We start from the raw sequence: 19,721 nt of genomic DNA, 5'->3' as shown, positions 1-19,721 counted from the left end.
TTCACCTGCATCCTCCGAACCAATTAATGCTTATAGAACCATTCTCAATGTCATCTACAAGTCATCTTTCTAGCAGCAGCTCTGCAATCATAGTTATTTTGTTCCTCTTATTTGGTGTTTTGGCAAAACATTTCACTGATACTATTTCACAAAATGAAACAACAAGATCTGTGCGTATTTGCGTTCCTTGTTGCCGCTTAGGAAAGATTCCAACCACCCCAGTCACCGCCGAAGCTCATCCTCACCGACCGCAAAGTTCCTTCTCTATCTCTCTCCTTCTCTATCGAATTCTTCACTATATCTTCTATTCTCAAATTTCCAACTCCACAAAACATTTGTTGTTTGACTGGATGGATGAATGGATCACGATCTAGTGCGAGAATTCAAGAGAGAAAGATCTCGAGAGAGATAGAGAAAGAAAAGGAACTTTGCCGGCAGTGAAGATGAGCTTCGGTGGTGACTAGGAGTAGTTGGAGTAGGTTGTTGTCCGGTGTTTATTTAATTGTGTTTGTTTTATTTTTCTTTAATTTTTATAATTAGTAAATATTTAATAGTTAACGGTGTTAATTTTAGAACAAGTGGAGGGTCAAATGTCAAAAAATTCCTAAAGAGACAAAAATAAATGCAATCAGAAGACAGTAGACCTTGGCCCCATAAAACGACGTGTTTTGTGTTGTCAATGTTAATTCATACAGAAACACAAAACTAATGGCACATTTACGTACCCGTAATCGGAATCAATTTACGGAATTGGATTCCGATTACGGGATACATCTTTGTTTTCGTAATCTTGGGGAATCAAAATACATGTGGGGTCCACACGAATTAAGGAATCCAACTCCTAATTTTGGAGGAATTGGACTCCCTACATGAGGGAGGTATTTCAATTCCTTAACACTTGAGGAATCCGGAATGGATTTCTTCTACCAATTATGCCCTCACTTGTTTCTTATTATCCCAACATTACCATTCATTTGACACTCATTATGCCATCTTTTAATAAATAAATAAAACCTATTTACATATTTTTATATAGATGAATTTAATTTATTAGTATGAAAATAATTTATTTATGTAAGGGCAATTTAGTAATCAACCTAGTTTTCATTTCGATTAAAGTGAATTATTAAACAATTTATATTGACTCAACATCATTTCTACCATCTTTTAATAAATAAATAAAACCTATTTATATATTTTTATATAGATGAATTTTATTATATAAATTTAATTAAGAATTTAATTTAATTAATTAGTATGAAAATAATTTATTTATGTAAGGGCAATTTAGTAATCAACCTAGTTTTCATTCCGATTAAAGTGAATTAGTAAACAACTTATATGGATTCAACATCATTCCTATTCCGATTCCAGACAGTTTTAGTAAACAATTTTAACAGGAATCTGATTCTGATTCCACCTCATTTCAATTCATCTTCAATCCAATTCCTCCTCAATTCAATTCCTCTCAATTTGATTACGGATTAGTAAACGCGTCATAAATGCAATCAGAAGGCAGCAGACCTTGCCCCAGAAAACGATGCGTTTTATATTGTCAATGTTAATACCGTTGAACGGTAAAATTTATTCTTTATAACTGGTCCCATATATAATTAGTTTCCTTGTCGGTGTTAATTAATACCGTTGAAACTAGCATTCAAACTTCAAGGGGAGCTGTATAGCGTTGTTCAGCAAAAAGGGGAGCTGCATAACTAATACAGGTTTACGTCAATTTTACATCAACCAATGGGTGATAAAGTTACGACAGTATCAATGTGGTTAGGAGTAGATCAATGTTTCATCTATCTAAATGTCAAACAAGATCAAACAATCAAACTGTCCAAAAGCATCAAGTAATACAATTTTAATCAATTATGGGACAATTACTTAATACTACGATTTAATGATATTGTTTAGTATGAATTCGTTATATAAAAAAAAAAAATCCATTTTGGTGCCCAAAAAAAAAAACACACTTCACGACCTTGTTCATAAGTCACTCCAAACCAGAATAATTTGAAATGTAGTTTGCCCTATAACTAATTATGCTCACATCTGGAAAATATTGAAACAAGTAAAAAATGTAGTCCATGAAACTGACTCGTCCCATCAAGATGATTATTGGAATTGAAAATTGATCAATGTAGTCCATGAAAATGAGTATCACAAATCAATATGATTATTTTGTCATAATTGTGTCAAAAAATATGTTATATGCTGATGTGGCACATAACTGAATCCTATAAATCTAATTAAATATTACCATGTGAATTAAAAAATATTTAAATAAGTTTTTATTATATAATTAAAAACTTAAAAATAAAATAAAATAAAAAGAAGAAGATGATTGTTCATCATCTTCTTCCCCTTCCCAAAAACCGAACACACACCCCGACTCCTACAGTGACACAGCCATCAACCCAAACCCTGTAAAAACACACAATGCAATTGCCATATGCATATATCCCCACACCCACACAGCATTGACCACCTAACCCAACACTCTCTCACCACCAACGCCTTCCTCTTCCTCCTCCTCAGCTCCCAACCTCTTCCCTCCATCAATGAAACCACCACCACCTCGACTCTCACCCCGTCTGTTCGACTCCAAGCTTAACAACATGTCCTCCACAACCTACATCTCTCGTTCCGTGATCGTATTGGCGCCGTCGGCTCCAGACAGACCAAGCGGTTGCACCCCGTTCTTGCGGTTCTCGTGATATCCGGCGCCGATAATCCGAACTGAAACATCTCTCGTGTCGGAGGTGCAGTCGACAGGGTGGTGTGGGGCTATGGTGGTTGCTCGGTGGTAGAGGAAAGAAGATGATGAAAGGTGTTTTTTTTTTTTGTAAAAATAAAAATTGTTTTTATTTAAATAATTTTTGATTCACATGGTAATATTTAATAGATTTGTGGGACTCATTTATATATCACATTAGCATTTAACATAATTCTTAACGGAATTGTAATGGAAAGACCACATTGATTTGCGACACCTCACTTTTAATTACTACATTGATCGATTTTCAATTTCAAGAATCATCTTGATGGGGTGAGTTAATTTCAGGAATTATTTGTGACAAAAACCAAAAAAAGAAACTGTATTTGAACCTAAAATCGTTTACCTAATGAAGAGGAATTTCACCATAAATCTAATGATATTTATTGTTCACGTTTAAGTGATAAATTTGAAGTTCAACTCACTTTGATAGTTTATGCGAAAATTAACATAATTCTCCAACCTTCAACTAAACTATTCAAACAAAATTTTGCTTTTGAAAAGTTGTTTAACAAGTAAAAGGAAGGAAACAAAGACTATGAGAGAGAGAGTACCATTATAGAGGAGAGGGTTGATGGGCAGGAACACTTCTCGAGCAATGACAAAGTTTGAGAGTCATCAATTGGAATTTCACATTCCAAAACACCAAGAACTGATACCGATAAAACAGAGTTGTTGAAATAGTGGGCATTAATAAGGCTCACTGGCTCCAGTTCCTCTTTCCAAACCTCCATCTTGGTTTATGTATGTACTAGCAGAGTGCACATACTTTGTGTGTGTGAATAATTTCTCTTAATAAATGCATATTTTTTTAATATTATATAATTACTATTTTGTCATCCTTATGTAAATACTGTGTATCAAAAGTGAGGGTGAAATTGAAAAAATAAGTATATGATTGTCATTTTTTAAAAAAGAAAGGGGGTAAAATAGGAAAAGTAAGAGATATGATTGTTATTTCGTCAAAAGGTACAAAATTACTATTTTACCCTCATTTTGGTCAATAGTGTGTATAAAAATGAGGGCAAAATAAAAAAAAAAGTTGACAAGGAGGGTTCTCTTAATAATATAGATACTATTCAAATTATAAACATTTCATCAGTTTGCATGAACGACCATGTATTTATAGAATAATGTGACCAGCAAAAAGGTCTGATGTCAGAGCATTTTTGTTCACCACTATAATTATAGCGTATGCTCAGCACATATCTAATCATTTGTCATGTGTTATTTCATCTAATTCTAACCAACTTTCACATTAAATGTTACTTTTTAAATTTTGAAAAAAAAAATAAACTAAAGTTTAGTAAAATGACACATGCCAAATTATTAAGTATATGGTGAGCATATACCATAGTTTATGGTGGTGAGCAAAATGCTTTCCCTAATTACATATCTACTTTTCGACAAAAAAAAAATTACATGTCTCATTTGTTTTTTTTTTAAATTATTATTTTTAAACGATATTCTACACTAAGGAGAGAGAAAAATTTGTGTGAGGCTCAATTTGTCATTAGAACATGCTGAGTGGCGCTACTATATTCAAAACTTGCCATGTGTTAAACCAAACTGATGGAGGACTCTCCTTATTAAGTTTAACTTTCACTACTACAATATTAGCTTTAGGTGGCGGATGATGGTGGCAGATATTAGAAAATTCTGTCGGATAAATTATATCCAACAGATAATTTAATTACTGGCGGATATTACAAAAATATTGTCGGTTATATCCGACATAAACTTCTGGCAGATATTTACTGGCGGATATAAAGAAAATAATGGCGGATATTTACTGGCGGTATTTTTGAATCTTTTTTTTAAATATTTTTTACATATGCTGGCGGTTTTTAAGTTAATAGTGGCGGTTATAACCGATAGAAATTGACTATATTATTATTTTACTTTATGGCGGTTATTATTTTAGTATTCTGGCGGTTATCACCGACATAAATGAAATTTTTATTATTTTAAAATGTTATATTGATTAAAAATAAATAAATAAATACATATTTAAATTTTTTTTTTCACTCATGACCCTAAAGTTTAATGAACTCAATTCCCACAAGCCATAAATTTTCTGAGAGAATAATAACAACAGACTACAATCTAAAACTCTATCATTTTTGTAATAAGGATTATGCTCCCTCACAGGCAAGCAACAAGATACAAAGAAATTTAAACAATTTTTTCCAATGCGTCGCAATGCACATTGTCTGGCACATAAACACATATGAACATCTGATGTACTTTATCATGTCTGATTTTATTATTTTAAAATGTTATATTAATTAAAAATAAATAAACACATGTTTTAAATATTATATTTTTTGCGATTTTTTACACATGCTATCTCATAGTATATATGAACATATTTGACGGTTTGATTGTTGAAACTAGTTTCGTAGAATGCATATCCTATCAAATTGATAGATTTTACAAACACTTAAAGAGTTAATGTTATACTTCCATTAAGTATAAAATAAGATTTATCCACTAGTGTAAATATTTTAAATTGAAGATCGAATTCATTCATTGCATTCTTATAGGATTGAGGAGTATAGCTGCAAAAAATCATCAAAATCATAGCTAAAATAACCGTTAAATTATGATTTTTCGTTTATAATCGTCGAAAACTTTTGTTTTGTTACCTACTCTTTGAACGTTTGTTTTTTGTGATTTTTTACGTATGTGATCTTGGAGTGTGTACAAACAAGTTTGACGGTTAGATCATTGAAAAAAGTTTCGTAGAATATGTATCGCGTTAAAATGGTAGATTAAATAAACACTTATGAGTTAATGTTATACTTCCATTAAGTATAGACTAAGATTTTGTGGTATTCACTATTGTAAATATTTTAAATTGAAAATCAAATTCATTCATTACATTCTTATAGGGTCGAGAAGTGCAGCTGTAAAAAATCATTAAAATCGGAGCTCAAATAACCGTTAAATTGTGATTTTTCGTTTATAACCGTCGAAAACTTTTGTTCCGTTACGTAATCTGTGAATGTTTTTTTTTTACGATTTTTTACGTATGCAATCTCGGAGTGTGTACAAATAAGTTTGACGGTTTGATCGTTGAAAAACGCTTCGTAGAATGCGTATCGCATCAAAACGGTAGATCAAACAAACACTTAGAGTTAATGTTATATTTCCATTAAGTATAAATAAGATTTATCCACTAGTGTAAATATTTTAAATTGAAGATCGAATTCATTCAATGCATTCTTATAGGGTCGAGGAGTGTAGCTGTAAAAAATCATCAAAATCGGAGCTAAAATAACTGTTAAATTGTGATTTTTCGTTTATAACCGTCGAAAACTTTTGTTTTGTTACCTAATTTCTAAACGTTTGTTTTTTGTGATTTTTTACGTATGTGATCTCGGAATGTGTACAAACAAGTTTGACGGTTAGATCATTGAAAAACGTTTCGTAGAATGTGTATCGCGTCAAAATCGTAAATTAAATAAACACTTAAGAGTTAGTGTTATACTTCCATTAAGTATAAAATAAGATTTTGTGGTATTCACTAGTGTAAATATTTTTAATTGAAGATAAAATTCATTCATTACATTTTTATAGGGTCGAGGAGTGTAGCTGTAAAAAATCATTAAAATCGGAGCTAAAATAACCGTTAAATTGTGATTTTTCGTTTATAACCGTCGAAAACCTTTGTTGGTACGTAATATGTGAATGTTTGTTTTTTACGATTTTTTACGTATGCAATCTCGGAGTGTGTACAAATAAGTTTGACGGTTCGATCGTTGAAAAACGCTTCATAGAATGCGTATCACATCAAAACGGTAGATTAAACAAACACTTAGAGTTAATGTTATACTTCTATTACGTATAAAATAAGATTTATCCACTAGTGTAAATATTTTAAATTGAAGATCGAATTCATTCAATGCATTCTTATAGGGTCGAGGAGTGTAGCTGTAAAAAATCACCAAAATCGGAGCTAAAGTAACCGTTAAATTATGATTTTTCGTTTATAACCGTTGAAAACTTTTATTCCGTTACCTAATCTCTTCATGTTTTTTTTTTGTGATTTTTTACGTATGCGATCTCGGAGTGTGTACAAACAAGTTTGACGGTTGGATCGTTGAAAAACGCTTCGTAGAATGCGTATCGCATCAAAATGGTAGATTAAACAAACACTTAAAGTTAGTGTTATACTTCCATTAAGTATAAATGTAAATATTTTAAATTGAATATCAAATTTATTCATTAGACAATATTTATTTATGTTTTTCAAGTAGTGATTAGACAATATTTAGTTTGTGTGATGACATTTTCATTGTACAATTGTTTTTTTGTTTCTTTATCGCATATTTTACATGCATTATTCTCGATTAAACCAAAAGTGTAAAAATTATCTATTAAACCAAAAAATTATTTATTTAAATTTTAAAAACATATTCTATTTAAATACATATTATTTATTTATTTATTAAACCAAACAATTATTATTTTATTTGTTTTAAATCGTAACAAAATTTTGGGGGGAATCTAAAATTTTGAAGGAAATTTTAAAATTTTCAGAGGGAATTTTGCCGCCATTTTGTTTTTGTCGGTTATAATCGACAGTAATGAAATTTGTCTGTCGGTTTTTATTTTAAAAATTTTTTTCTGTCGGTTTTAACGGACAATAATTAAAATAACCTAAATTTTTAAAACCCCTCCATCTTCCTTGGACCGATGCTTCTTCCTTTCCCCTATTCTCCTGTCCTCATTTCCTTCTCCTTCTCATCTCTTCTTTTCTATTCTATTCGTTAAAGCCTCGGCCGCTCTCTCTATCTCTGGGAATTGAAATTACAACACGCACTAACTCATCTGCTTCTTCTTGTTCAAGCTTGAGAAGTTGCAGAGTTCCCATGGCGGACAATCTTGACCGGTCCTTCCCCCTTCTTCAAGAAATCCTAAACTCACTCTCCCAATCAGTCGATCAACCCCAAAGCTCTGTCTCAGAGCTCATCAGCTTCCTCAATTCAACCCTAGACGCCGCTCTGTCAGACCCAGAAAACGAAGACGCAAAAGCCCACACCTTCCGAGCTTTCACGTAAGTCCACCAATTCGTCTCTTCCCCTTCACTCGACCAGGTTTCGTTTCGTTAAAGTCGTCTGCTTTTGGTACTTTGCTTGTTGGGTTTTTAGTTCTTTGATGATTTTTTATTGTGAATGGCTTATCATCAGAAATTATTAAACATTGGATTTGCTATTTTGGTTGCGCAGCTATGCAGTTGCTCTCTCCAATCCATCGATAAGTCCACTTGATTGCTTGGAATAATTTGAAGGTAGTTAATTAAATTACTTTGCTTCTTTTCCGATCGACTGTATATATTAGTGCTAGTTACCTTGCCTAAGACTTTGAACCAGGGTTGGATGAAGTGATGGAGGGAGGCAAACAATGGTAACATACGGTGGGGATGGGCGGAGGGGTTGGATGACGGGTCTTGGACTAAGAAAACGGTGTCCATTATTGCTCCCTTGCCTAAGACTTTAAGGAACCTGATAGTCACCGGCGAGATCGAGCTCAGGCAAGGTCGGGTGGTGAACGAGGAGATATGGAAAATCCAGAAAGTGATTTATTCCTGTCGGTTTTAGCCGACAGTAAATGGTTTTATTTATGCATTTTTAATTAATTTCTGTCGGATTTATCCGACAGAAAGTTTCTGTGGGTTATATCTGACACAATTTCTGTCGGTTTTAGAGTATTTTCTGTCGGAACATTAATTTCCTGACGCAGGCAATTCTGTCACTTATTATATCCGCCACTGCATCCATTTTCTGTCGAATTTTGCTTAAAATTCGACAGTAATATATGTTTTTTATCGGTTTTCAAAACGCCACTAATAACTGGTTTCCTAGTAGTGTTTAAATTAGAAAAAAAAATTATAACATAATTGATTAGTTAATTAAAATCGAAAAACAAAAGACTGTCTCAAGTGCACCTCATCCCTCTCCTTGTCCTCACCAACGAGAATTTTTTAAGGAAAACTAATGAAAAGGATTTGAAAACTTTGAGTTTTAATGATAAGGACAAAATAAAGGGTAAAGTGAATAGTACCAGGATTGACTTTTTAGTGTAAAAATGTGGTTTTTCGTTAAAGTGAACAGTACCAGGTACTTTTCGTTAAAATTCCCAATTTTTTAATTGTGATGGGAACACGAGTGGTATACTACATGTTTTTATGTAAGTAGTAGAAAATTATATTTTTTAAGTTATTAACTTTTTGACACACATATCCCACTATTTATGCAATGACACATGATGTATCATCCCGTGTGACAGTCATACTGAAAAATCTATTCTTACCAACTGACCCTATCATTTAAATCCATTAAATTTTCTTTCATTCGTTAAACTTATAAAATCATGTTAATAAACCTTACAAATACCTTGTTTTCCTCTAATGATCAGTGTCTATTTTTTTAATAAAGATACAGAAATTATTGTCGACGTGTTTTAAGGTTGTAAAGAGGAGAATTTGGTAAGAAAGAAATAGGAGGGTTTTATTTGGTCGGGTTTGGCTATCGCTTGTTTGTATATTTAATAAAAACACCCACTAACAATGATTTAACAAATCTAACTAACTGTTCCGACTTTTCTTTTTCAATCACATCTCACAAAATCTGAAAATAAATCACGTGGTACGCTATCTTAGGTTCCAATTACATTAAAAAAAGGAGTAATTAGGTTTTCATCCTTATTTTTACTACTCTATTGATTAAAACCTTATTACTTTTCAATTTTTGATCAAGGTCCTTTGTATTAATAATATCATTAATTATTTCAATAATAAAATATTTTTTATTTCTAAATATATTCATTTAATATTAAAAATGTTACAATTAGTATATTTATATTTATGGCTAAATTTTTTATCATATATTTTTATTTTTAGTTTGTACCCATTTTTAATTTGCAACCCTTTTTTAATTTGTACCAATTTTCCTTTCAATTTTAATTTGTACCCATATATTAATTTCTTTTTGTGCCCATATTTTTTACAGTTTTATTTGTATTGTACCCATATTTTTTTATTTATTTGTACCCATTTTTATTTTTGCTAAATGTACCCATTTTGAAGAATGTACCCATGTTTTGATACAATCATTTTTTGGTTATTTTTTATGAATGTACCCATGTTTACACACACACACAATAGTATATTTATATTTTAATATTTTTAATCCCACAAATTATGTTTTTCATTTAAAATCTCATTACTATAAACAACTATAAATTTTAATTTTTAATTTAAAAAATATAGTAACGTACATAGAAATAAATTATCAATTAATTTTAGGGACTTGGATCAAAAATTGAAAACCAACAAAGTTTCAGTCAAAGATTGTTCATAACTAGGGACCGCATCCAAAGTCTCCCTTAAAAAAATCTCGCCTCGTTAAGGATAGAGGAGTGTATAGAAGCCTTCTACAAATTAAAGGAAGACTATAAATGAATGGTTTGGGTAATTGGATTGTTGTGGAGATGTACTGGTGATGGGGTATGTGTTTTTATTTTTCTATTTTTAGTTTTAGTTTTGAATAATCATTTTCAGTTTTAATGTTAATATTTTAAAACTTTAAATCAAACAAACGGCAAGTTTTGAATGAATTGTAGTGTCACTCAGCATAATTTAATGGCAAGTTGAGCTTCATACAAGTTTTTCTCTTAAGGAGGAAAAATGTGAGCTTAACCTCACAATGAATCAGCAATAATGTGGTCCAAATTTACTTTTGTTGAGAAGGGAATCTAAAACCTCTTAAAAGAACAAGTTTTTCTCTTAATGGAAGCAATAATGTTGGAAAGAAAGTAGAGAAAGCAGAATCAGAGACTCGGATCAAAGAAACTTAGAAGCCACAAATTTGTAAGGTTGAATCGCAGCAACCAAAAACTGTCGAGAAGAGATACAAAGGAATAATAAGATGGAATCAAGGTCTGAATATGAACAAATCACTGCCTAGATTTACTTTTAGTAAGATGAAAACAAATCACCCCAGTCACTGCCGAAGCTCATCCTCACCGACCGCAAAGTTCCTTCTCTATCTCTCTCGTCGAGATCTTTCTCTATCGAATTCTTCACTATATCTTCCTTTCTCAAATTTCCAACTCCACAAAACATTTGTTGTTTGACTGGATGGATGAATGGATCACGATCTAGTGCGAGAATTCAAGAGAGAAAGATCTCAAGGAGAGAGAGAAAAAAGAAAGGAACTTTGCCTGCAGTGCGGATGAGCTTCGGCGGTGACTGGGGGTGGTTGTAGTAGGTTGTTGTCCGGTGTTTATTTGACTGTGTTGTTTTTATTTTTCTTTAATTTTTATAATTAGTAAATATATAATAGTTAACAGTGTTAATTTTAGAACGAGTGGAGGGTCAAATGTCAAAAAAAATCGTAAAGAGACAAAAATAAAAGCAATCAAAAGACAGCAGACCTTGGCCCAAAAAAACGAAAGAGGATCCTCTCTTGAGCTTAGGATGGGATCATTCTGACCAGCCCATCTGGACCGTTTAAATTTAATCTAATAGCTCCAAACAGGAGGACCCTCTAAAAGTTATAATAATTGCAACCGTTGGATTAAGTTTGAACGGCCCAGATGGGCTAGTCAGAAGGATCCCCATCCTGAGCCCAGGAAAGGATCATCTTCCCCAAAAAACGACGCATTTTGTGCTGTAGCAAACCTTGGCCCCAAAAAATGATACATTTTGTGTTGTCAATGTTAATTCGTACAAAGACACAAAACTAAATATGAGGTGACAAAAAGTTCATAGAGAGTTATCCTTAACATTTCTCTACAAATATAGTTTGTAAAAACTTTGCTGACAATATTTAGAACATCTTTAATGGGCTCCCTATATGCGCTTTTAACTAAAATTTAGAAAGAAGTTGAAAAATTCATCTCCAGTTGTACTTTTTATCATGCTTCTAGCATGACAAAAGCCTAACGAGCTCTTAAATTTAACCCCAAGTCTGAATTGATGCTTACAAATGAATACTTGTTTAATTCTGAATTGATGCTTGCGAATAGCCAAATCGCTTAAATAAACATACTACAATTGTTGGGATAACTCAAAAAACTAATAAAATAAATTCGGATTACAAACAAAAAGTCAAAATTTTTATTACAAACTTAAAACTGCATTTTGGAGGCTAAAACGATCCCGAATGGTTGAAATCTATTGTACATCATGGCAAAGTGATGAGTTTGACCCATGACGTCGTTTTCTTCTGAAAATGTATCACGAGCCCGAGCCCGAGCTCGGACGCTAAAAAGATAAATTTCCATTGCATCCTTTTGTCTTCTGATGTTCCATCAATCCTTGATCCATTATGCTATTTGTTCTACATTAAAAAGAGTTTGTATCTTCATAAGAGATTGAGAGGCAGAGGCAAATGAATATGCACCATTGACAGGGCCACATGATGTCCAAGAAAAGGCCAAGGGGAGCTATAGTTCTCCCCTCCACTTGATCACTCATATATTTCATGCATTTATACCATCCATTTCTAAAGTCTTTGTGATGTTTTTGTGTTAAAATTGTGGCATTTTACCTTACCTTATGTTAATGTACAATTAATTTTGTTTTAGAATTAATTTCAAACAAAATGGGCTGAAAAGAAAATAAAGGAAAAGAAGAATAATGAGCAGGGAGTGGGGCAGTACACGGACAGAGAGGAGTGCTGGACGGCATAAAGAAATGAAAGAAGACTAAAAAGAAGTGGGAAGACACGGAATGGTGGAAGGAATAAGAAAAGAAAGAAGTGGAGTACTGACGGAAAGAAAAACAGAAAAGAATAAAGAAAGACTAAAGGCAAGAATAAAGAAAGGAAATAAAAGAAAGAAGTGGAGGACTGACGCGGGGGGAAAGAAGAGAGGAGTAGGAATAAAAGAAGCGAACTGACAGAAGAAAGAAGAGCACAGAAAACTGTGCGGAGAAAGGAGAGGACAGACCGACAGAAACAAGGGGAGAAGCAGCACGAAGGAGGAGGTGCAGACGGAAGGCAGAGACACGGGGAGCACAGAGAGCAGAAGGCAGAAGAGGAGATAGGCGCGGGGAGAAAGGAGCGCACGGGGTGGAAAGGGAGCACAGAGAGCAGAAGGCAGAAGAGGAGATAGGCGCGGGGAGAAAGGAGCGCACGGGGTGGAAAGAGAGCACAGAGAGCAGACGCGACAGAGCTGACAGAGAAGGAGCTTCACTCTAGTTTTCTTGGTTTTATCTTCTCAAACCCATGTTTTACTTTTGGTTTAATTTAAGAATTATGTGTAACTAATTTTTAGTAGTTAGGGGCTGTTTTGAAGCCCCGAATATGATCGTAAATTTGTTGTGATATTTTGTTTGAATGACTTTTATGAAAGGATGAAAATTGTTTCACTACTTATGTCATTGATAAATTCTTTATGTGTTTCTATGGATGCATACATAGTGAGCATATCTAGGATTTTAATACTATGAATATATGTCTGCCTGCCCTTGTTGAATAAGGACCTACATATGTTCTAGAGTAGCACTTGTTAATTGTGGTTAACATGTGAAACGATTTCTAGGATAAGTAAGACAACACCAGTACTTACGATGCCTTGTGATGACTCAAACTCTTTTTATTCTTAATGATTTATACTTGTTAAATCTATGAACACACCATTCTAGATTGCATGCTAGGGACTAAGTTAAGTTGAAAACGCCATTCTCTTAACATACTACGTAAGAAAGAGTAATAGGTTGAGTTCTAATAGTGAGCCAACTTGAGCATCTTCATCCGGAAATAAAAGGGATTTGAATGAAACATAACATACTTACATGATTATTTGGTGGTGGATAGCATGTCCCCTAACTCGTTTTCTTAACTTGTGAATTAAAATCTATTGGTATTATTTAAAATCTGTTTCTGTACTGTTTTTGTACGATTTAATTTAAACAGCAAATCAACTCCAAAAATCCCAAAAATTTGTGAGACTGTCGTACTGTGTGTCTAGTTTATGTGTATAAAATTTCGTTGCATTTGGATAAGTGTAAGTTAGTTTAATAATTATTGTTCGGCGGCTGGTTAGTGGAGACAGCCACCCTGTTTTTGTGACATTTTTAAGTATTTGGATAAAACAATCTTCTGCGGGAAAGACCTTTATTTTCATATGCTACAATTGACAAATCTTAGTGTTAATAAGGAAAATTAATAGGATTATTGTGTGCTACTTTGTGGTGCTTTTATACCTACCAAATTTTGGCGCCGTGTCGCCGGGGATTGTTATTTCTGATTGCTTATATTTTATTTTTATTTTATTTATTTTTTGTTTTTATTTTTATTTAATTTTATTATTTTCTATTTCTTGTATACTTAGTGTTTTTGGTTTTGGGTTTATTTCAGGTAATTTTTGTAGTATATGCATACTCGAAAGTCTAAGAGCATTGATCTAGCTTCCTACGATCTAGAGATTGAACGAACATTTCGAAAGCTTCAGAGAAAAATCAAGCAAAAGTGTGCATCGGTGTCTTTACCACCATCTTCTCCACCACATTTAAGTTCGGAAGAGGAGGAGGAACCACAAGAAGGCATGGCTGATAACCGTACGTTGAGGGAGTTGGCAATGCCAAATACGGATCAACAACCATTGTGCATTACATATCCAAATACAGGAGGAGGATTTGAGCTTAGGTCCGGCATGATTCACTACTTGCCTAAGTTCCATGGCTTCTCAACAGAGGATGCCAACAAACATCTCATGAAGTTTCACGTGGTATGCTCAGGAATGAGACCAGCAAATGTGGATGAGGAGCAAGTCAAGTTGAGGGCATTCCCATTTACATTAGAAGCCAAGGCAAAGGAGTGGCTTTACAATTTACCTTCGGGATCAATGAACACATGGAACCAGGTGAAACACGCATTCTTGGAGCAATATTTTCCAGCCACCAAAGCTGCAAGCATAAGGAAAGACATATGTGCAATCCGACAACAACATGGAGAGCCCTTTGGAGATTACTATGAGCGGTTCACACATTTGGTTGCATCTTGTCCTAATCATCAAATTTCAGAGCATTTACTAATACAATACTTTTATGAGGGATTGTATGGTACTGATCGTGTAATGCTTGATGCAGCAAGTGGCAGAGCATTCATGGACAAGACACCTACTAATGCTAAGGCATTATTAAAGAACATTGCTGGCAATACACGACAATTTGGAGGGAGAGATGAGCTACCTTTTAAGAAAGTTAACGAGGTAAGTGCTAATTCTAGTATTGAATTACAATTAGCTAACTTGACTAATCTTGTGCAACAGGTTATTGTGGCTCCAAAACAGGTGTGTGGTGTATGTTCAATGATGGGACATGCCACAGACATGTGCCCTTCGTTGATGGATCAAGGTGGTTTTGAGCAAGCTAATGCATTAGGAGGATTTCAAGGGCAACAAAGGCAAAAGTATGATCCCTATTCCAACAACTATAATGCAGGATGACGCGATCATCCACACTTAAAGTGGAACAATCAAGACAATGGACAACAATATGTTCCCAACAACTATAACCGTCCGCCTGGCTTCTTTCAAGCAAGACCGCAGACACCATTTCAGCCTCAACAACAACAGCTTCAAGTAAGTCTCTTGAGGATTTAATTGCTTCTTTAGCTAACTCGACTCAATCTCATTAACAGAAAACAGACAAAGCAATTGAAAACCTTGAGCGCCAAATGAGTCAGTTAGCAAGTTTGATGGGGCAACAACACCAACCAGGAAGGTTGCCTAGCCAAACCGTGGTGAATCCAAATGCGGAGCAGATGAATGTTGTGACTTTAAGGAATGGAAAAGAAGTTTTTGAGCAAGAAGAGGCTTCAACAGAATTGAACAAAAAAGATTCAGATAAGGTAAATAAAGAAGTTCAAAATTCATTTAACTCATGTGTCCCTATTCCTTTTCCTCGTAGGTTTATGAAGTCTAAGAAAGAGCAAACTGATAAGGAAATCTTGGATACTTTCCGGAAAGTCCAAGTGAACTTACCTCTTTTAGATGCCATAAAACAAGTGCCCAAGTATGCAAAGTTCCTTAAAGAGCTTTGTACGAACAAGAGGAGATTCAATGATCAAGAAACTGTGGCATTAAGCGAGGAAGTATCAGCTGTTTTGCAGAGAAAGCTGCCACCGAAGTTGGAAGATGCCGGTAGCTTTACCATTCCATGTGTAATTGGAGGCAAAAAGTTTGGGAGAGCATTGTGTGATTTGGGGGCATCCATCAATCTGATGCCATATTCAGTGTATGAGTCATTGAACCTTGGAGACTTGAAGGAAACAAAGGTAGTAATCCAGTTGGCAGATCGTTCAAATAGATATCCCAAAGGCTTATTGGAGGATGTACTTGTGCAAGTGAATGAGCTCATTTTTCCCGCTGACTTTTTTGTTCTTGAGATGGAACATGATCCTATGCCTACTGCACTTCCTCTTATATTGGGAAGACCATTCCTTAGAACAGCACGGACAAAGATTGATGTCTACGATGGTACCTTAACCATGGAAATTGATGGGGAAAGCGTCAAGTTCAGAATCTTCAATGCTATGAAGTATCCTAGTGAATTAGAATCTTGTTTGTCTATTGATGTGTTTGACTATTTTGTGCAGGATTGTTTTAATGAAGGTGTGGGACAAGATAATTTAGAGAAGGCATTAATGCATAGCATTACATATGGAAATTTTAATTATTCAGAGCACATTGAAGAAGAATTAATCCAAACAGTGGCATCTCTTGAGTCTCTTTCACCAATTCGTGGTAAGTGTTCTTCTTATTTTATTTCTCTTCCTACTTTTAACGAAAAAACTCTTCCTTCTGTGATTCAGGCACCCAAATTGGAGCTTAAACCAATTCCTGAACATTTGAAGTATGCATTTTTGGGAGAGGATGAAACATTACCAGTCATCATATCGTCACAACTTTCAACAGAAGAGGGGGAGAAACTGATCCAGGTACTGAAGGATCACAAAACTGCCATAGCTTGGAGCATTGCAGATATCAAAGGTATAAATCCAGCTACATGCATGCATAGAATTCTGTTGGAGGAAGGTGCAAAACCAACAAGGGAAGCTCAACGCCGTTTAAACCCACTCATGATGGAAGTCGTAAAAAAAGAGGTTATCAAACTTCTTGATGTTGGCATCATATATCCTATTTCGGATAGCAAGTGGGTAAGCCCTATTCAAGTAGTCCCTAAACGATCTGGAGTCACAGTTGTTAAGAATGAAGCTCATGAGCTAATGCCTACACGTGTGCAAAGTAGTTGGAGAGTCTGTACAGACTATCGAAAGATAAAAGACCGGATACGTGTTCAAAGTGAATGGGCATAGACTCAAGCCATATTACGAGTCTTTTGCGGAGCATGATGTGGAGGTTGTACCTCTCCAAGAACCAGTTCCATTTGGATGATTACTCTTGGTACCGTCTGGCTGCGGACGTAAAAGCAAGCGCTTATTGGGAGGCAACCCAATATTTCTATTCATTGCCTTTTTTTCTGTCATTGTCAATTTTCTTGTGTGCTAAACTGAATTTTTTCTTTTCTTTGTATTTGGGTTATGTCCACCCTTGGAGTTGATTGCAGAATTATAGTTTGGGGGTCATCATTTGATTTTACTGCACATTGGGGAAGTTTTTAGTCCAACTGCCGGATCACTTCAAGTATCATTTTCCATTCGAAGTTCACTTCCATGTCATGGAACCTAGGGGAGTGTGACTGGAGGCATCGTCCGGCTGCAAGACGTTAAAGAAAGCGCTTCTTGGGAGGTAACCCAAGCTTTCTATCTTTCATCTTTATTTTGAATAATTTTAAATTTTCTTGTTCTGTTTTTCTCTTGTTTTCTGTTTTTTGTGTTTAAGTCCTACTTGTGTTCCTTTATGCAGGTAATGATTTTGTAATCTCTGCCACAACTTCTTGCAAAGTAGTTTTACATTCATAAAAACGAAAGGAACATTAAGCATATAAATACAAGAGGGAGCCTTCACAAAGGCTGCTTAGGAGAAGTTTCAGCAGTCGGCGGAGTCCCAGAAGGAGGAGGCATCAGAGGTTGATCATTTGGAGCTTCACTATGCGGCACAGCCCCAGAAGACGAAGGCAAATGCTGTTGGAACAAACCCACAAACCGTTGATGATCAAGTAAAATCTGACCATCAGATTCCTGCATCTGGTCAATCTTCCTCTTCATGTTTGTGGCATAGTTGTGTGCGAGCTTGTGCAACTGTTTATTCTCATGCTTGAGCCCTCTAATCTCTTGCTTGAGACTCATCACTTCCGCCGCCAACAATTCAACTTGACGGGTTCGGGTAAATAGGCGTTGGGCCATGTTGGACACGGAACCTGCACACTGCACACTGAGAGCCAGAGATTCCTTAACAGCCAACTCATCAGACCGTTTGGCGAGTAGTCTGTTATTTTTGGGAGTGACAAGGTTCCTGGCCACCACCGCAGCTGTCATATCATTCTTCATCACCGAATCCCCAACGGTAAGGGGACCAGTAGGGGATATGAAGGATGGGCGCCATATGTTGTCTGGAGAAGGCGGATCTGCCTCTTCACCAAGGTTCAAGTTAAAACGACAATCAGAAGGGCCAGACATTTTTCAGAGGTGGTAAAGAAAGAAGAGGTCGAACAAGTCAAGATAGTAGAAATGCAAATAGGGAGTTTTTGAAGGCAGAAATTCAAGTATGCTTTGAACGTCCTGCATACCTCTATAAAAATCAGCACGCGATGGGATTTCGGAGATTGAAGAGGCAATTCCAGATATCGAAGAGGCCAACTAAAAAAATCAAAGAGGCGCTAGTTTTCTCAAAAGCTGAGCTTGCTCAGAAACCACGGCAAATCTTCTTTTCCAAATTTGTCCGCACTCGTCACATGCACCCTCTGCACTCGACAGAGCTCAGATTTCGAAGAGGCAAGCTCAGAAATCGGAGAGGAATCTACTTTATCCAGACGTGTCAACATCTGTCACATGCAGAGTCTGCTTTACGAAAATCACGGGCAATCTGTCGAAGATCTCTGGTAAAGTAGAGAACACGTGAAGTTTACTGTTCCATCATCTAATGCTTGCCGACAAGAGTAAAAGAACAATACCGGTTATTATTTCCTATAAATGTCGACCTTCACCCTTCATGGCAAGGAAGACATACATAACCTTCCATCATCTCCGAGAATGCCTTTCCAACAAACCCTCTCGAGTCACTTCGTGTTCCTTATTCCTTGGGGTACCTCTACAAACAACCCATCCAAAGCAAAAGTATTTCATATCATGAAGGTTGAAAGCAAGAGTATCTCATATCATGCTTTCTCCCTGTCCTTCTCCTTGTTGTTGTTTTAGGACAAGGAGAAAGAGAGCAATAAGCCAGCACTTGGTATTAATCTTCCGATCTGGAGCCAACTGCCTGGAACCCCTTCCTGATTGCTTACCTAGCCTTGCTCTCGAGTACTCATCTTCATCATCTTGTGCTTTCTCTTCGTCTACCACATCTGCCTGGGGGACAAATAAGGGAAGTGAAAATGATACCTCGAAGCATGTGGAGACAATTCAGCTAGGGACAAGGAGAAAGAAAGCAAGAGGTGGGCATTTGGAAAGATTGAAGAAAGAAACAGACCAATACCTCTACCTCGTGCCTGCTCGCCGTGCAGAAGAAACAAGCAGAGAAGAATGCAGACTGCACAATTCAGAGTTCCTTGGTTTCAAATCAGACTCCGAGTTTCGCCTACACAAATTGGTGTGTTCTTTCCTTTTCTTTATGTCTTTATTTCATTTTATCTTTCTTTGATTCCATTTTTATGTCTTATTGTTCAAAAATTTCCTTTCATTATCATTGGGGACAATGCTATAATTAAGTTTGGGGGTGGAAATATATTTCGTTAGTTTATTTCTCTATTAAAAAATGTAAATGAAAAAAAAAAAAAAAGTTTTTGTATTTTTATTGTTGTTTG

At 35.2% G+C, this 19,721-nt stretch overlaps 1 protein-coding gene across 2 annotated transcripts in view; it reads left to right on the top strand.

Moving 5' to 3' along the window:
- The window catches only part of LOC103417363 (transcription factor bHLH162-like), a 66,474-nt gene that overhangs the window by 25,152 nt on the left and 21,601 nt on the right, over nt 1–19,721 (top strand). The gene's annotated exons all lie outside the window — the stretch shown is intronic.

The sequence above is a fragment of the Malus domestica genome, chromosome 17, assembly GCF_042453785.1.
Source record: "Malus domestica chromosome 17, GDT2T_hap1".
NCBI lineage: Eukaryota > Viridiplantae > Streptophyta > Magnoliopsida > Rosales > Rosaceae > Malus > Malus domestica.
This window is presented reverse-complemented; position numbering and strand designations above follow the sequence as displayed.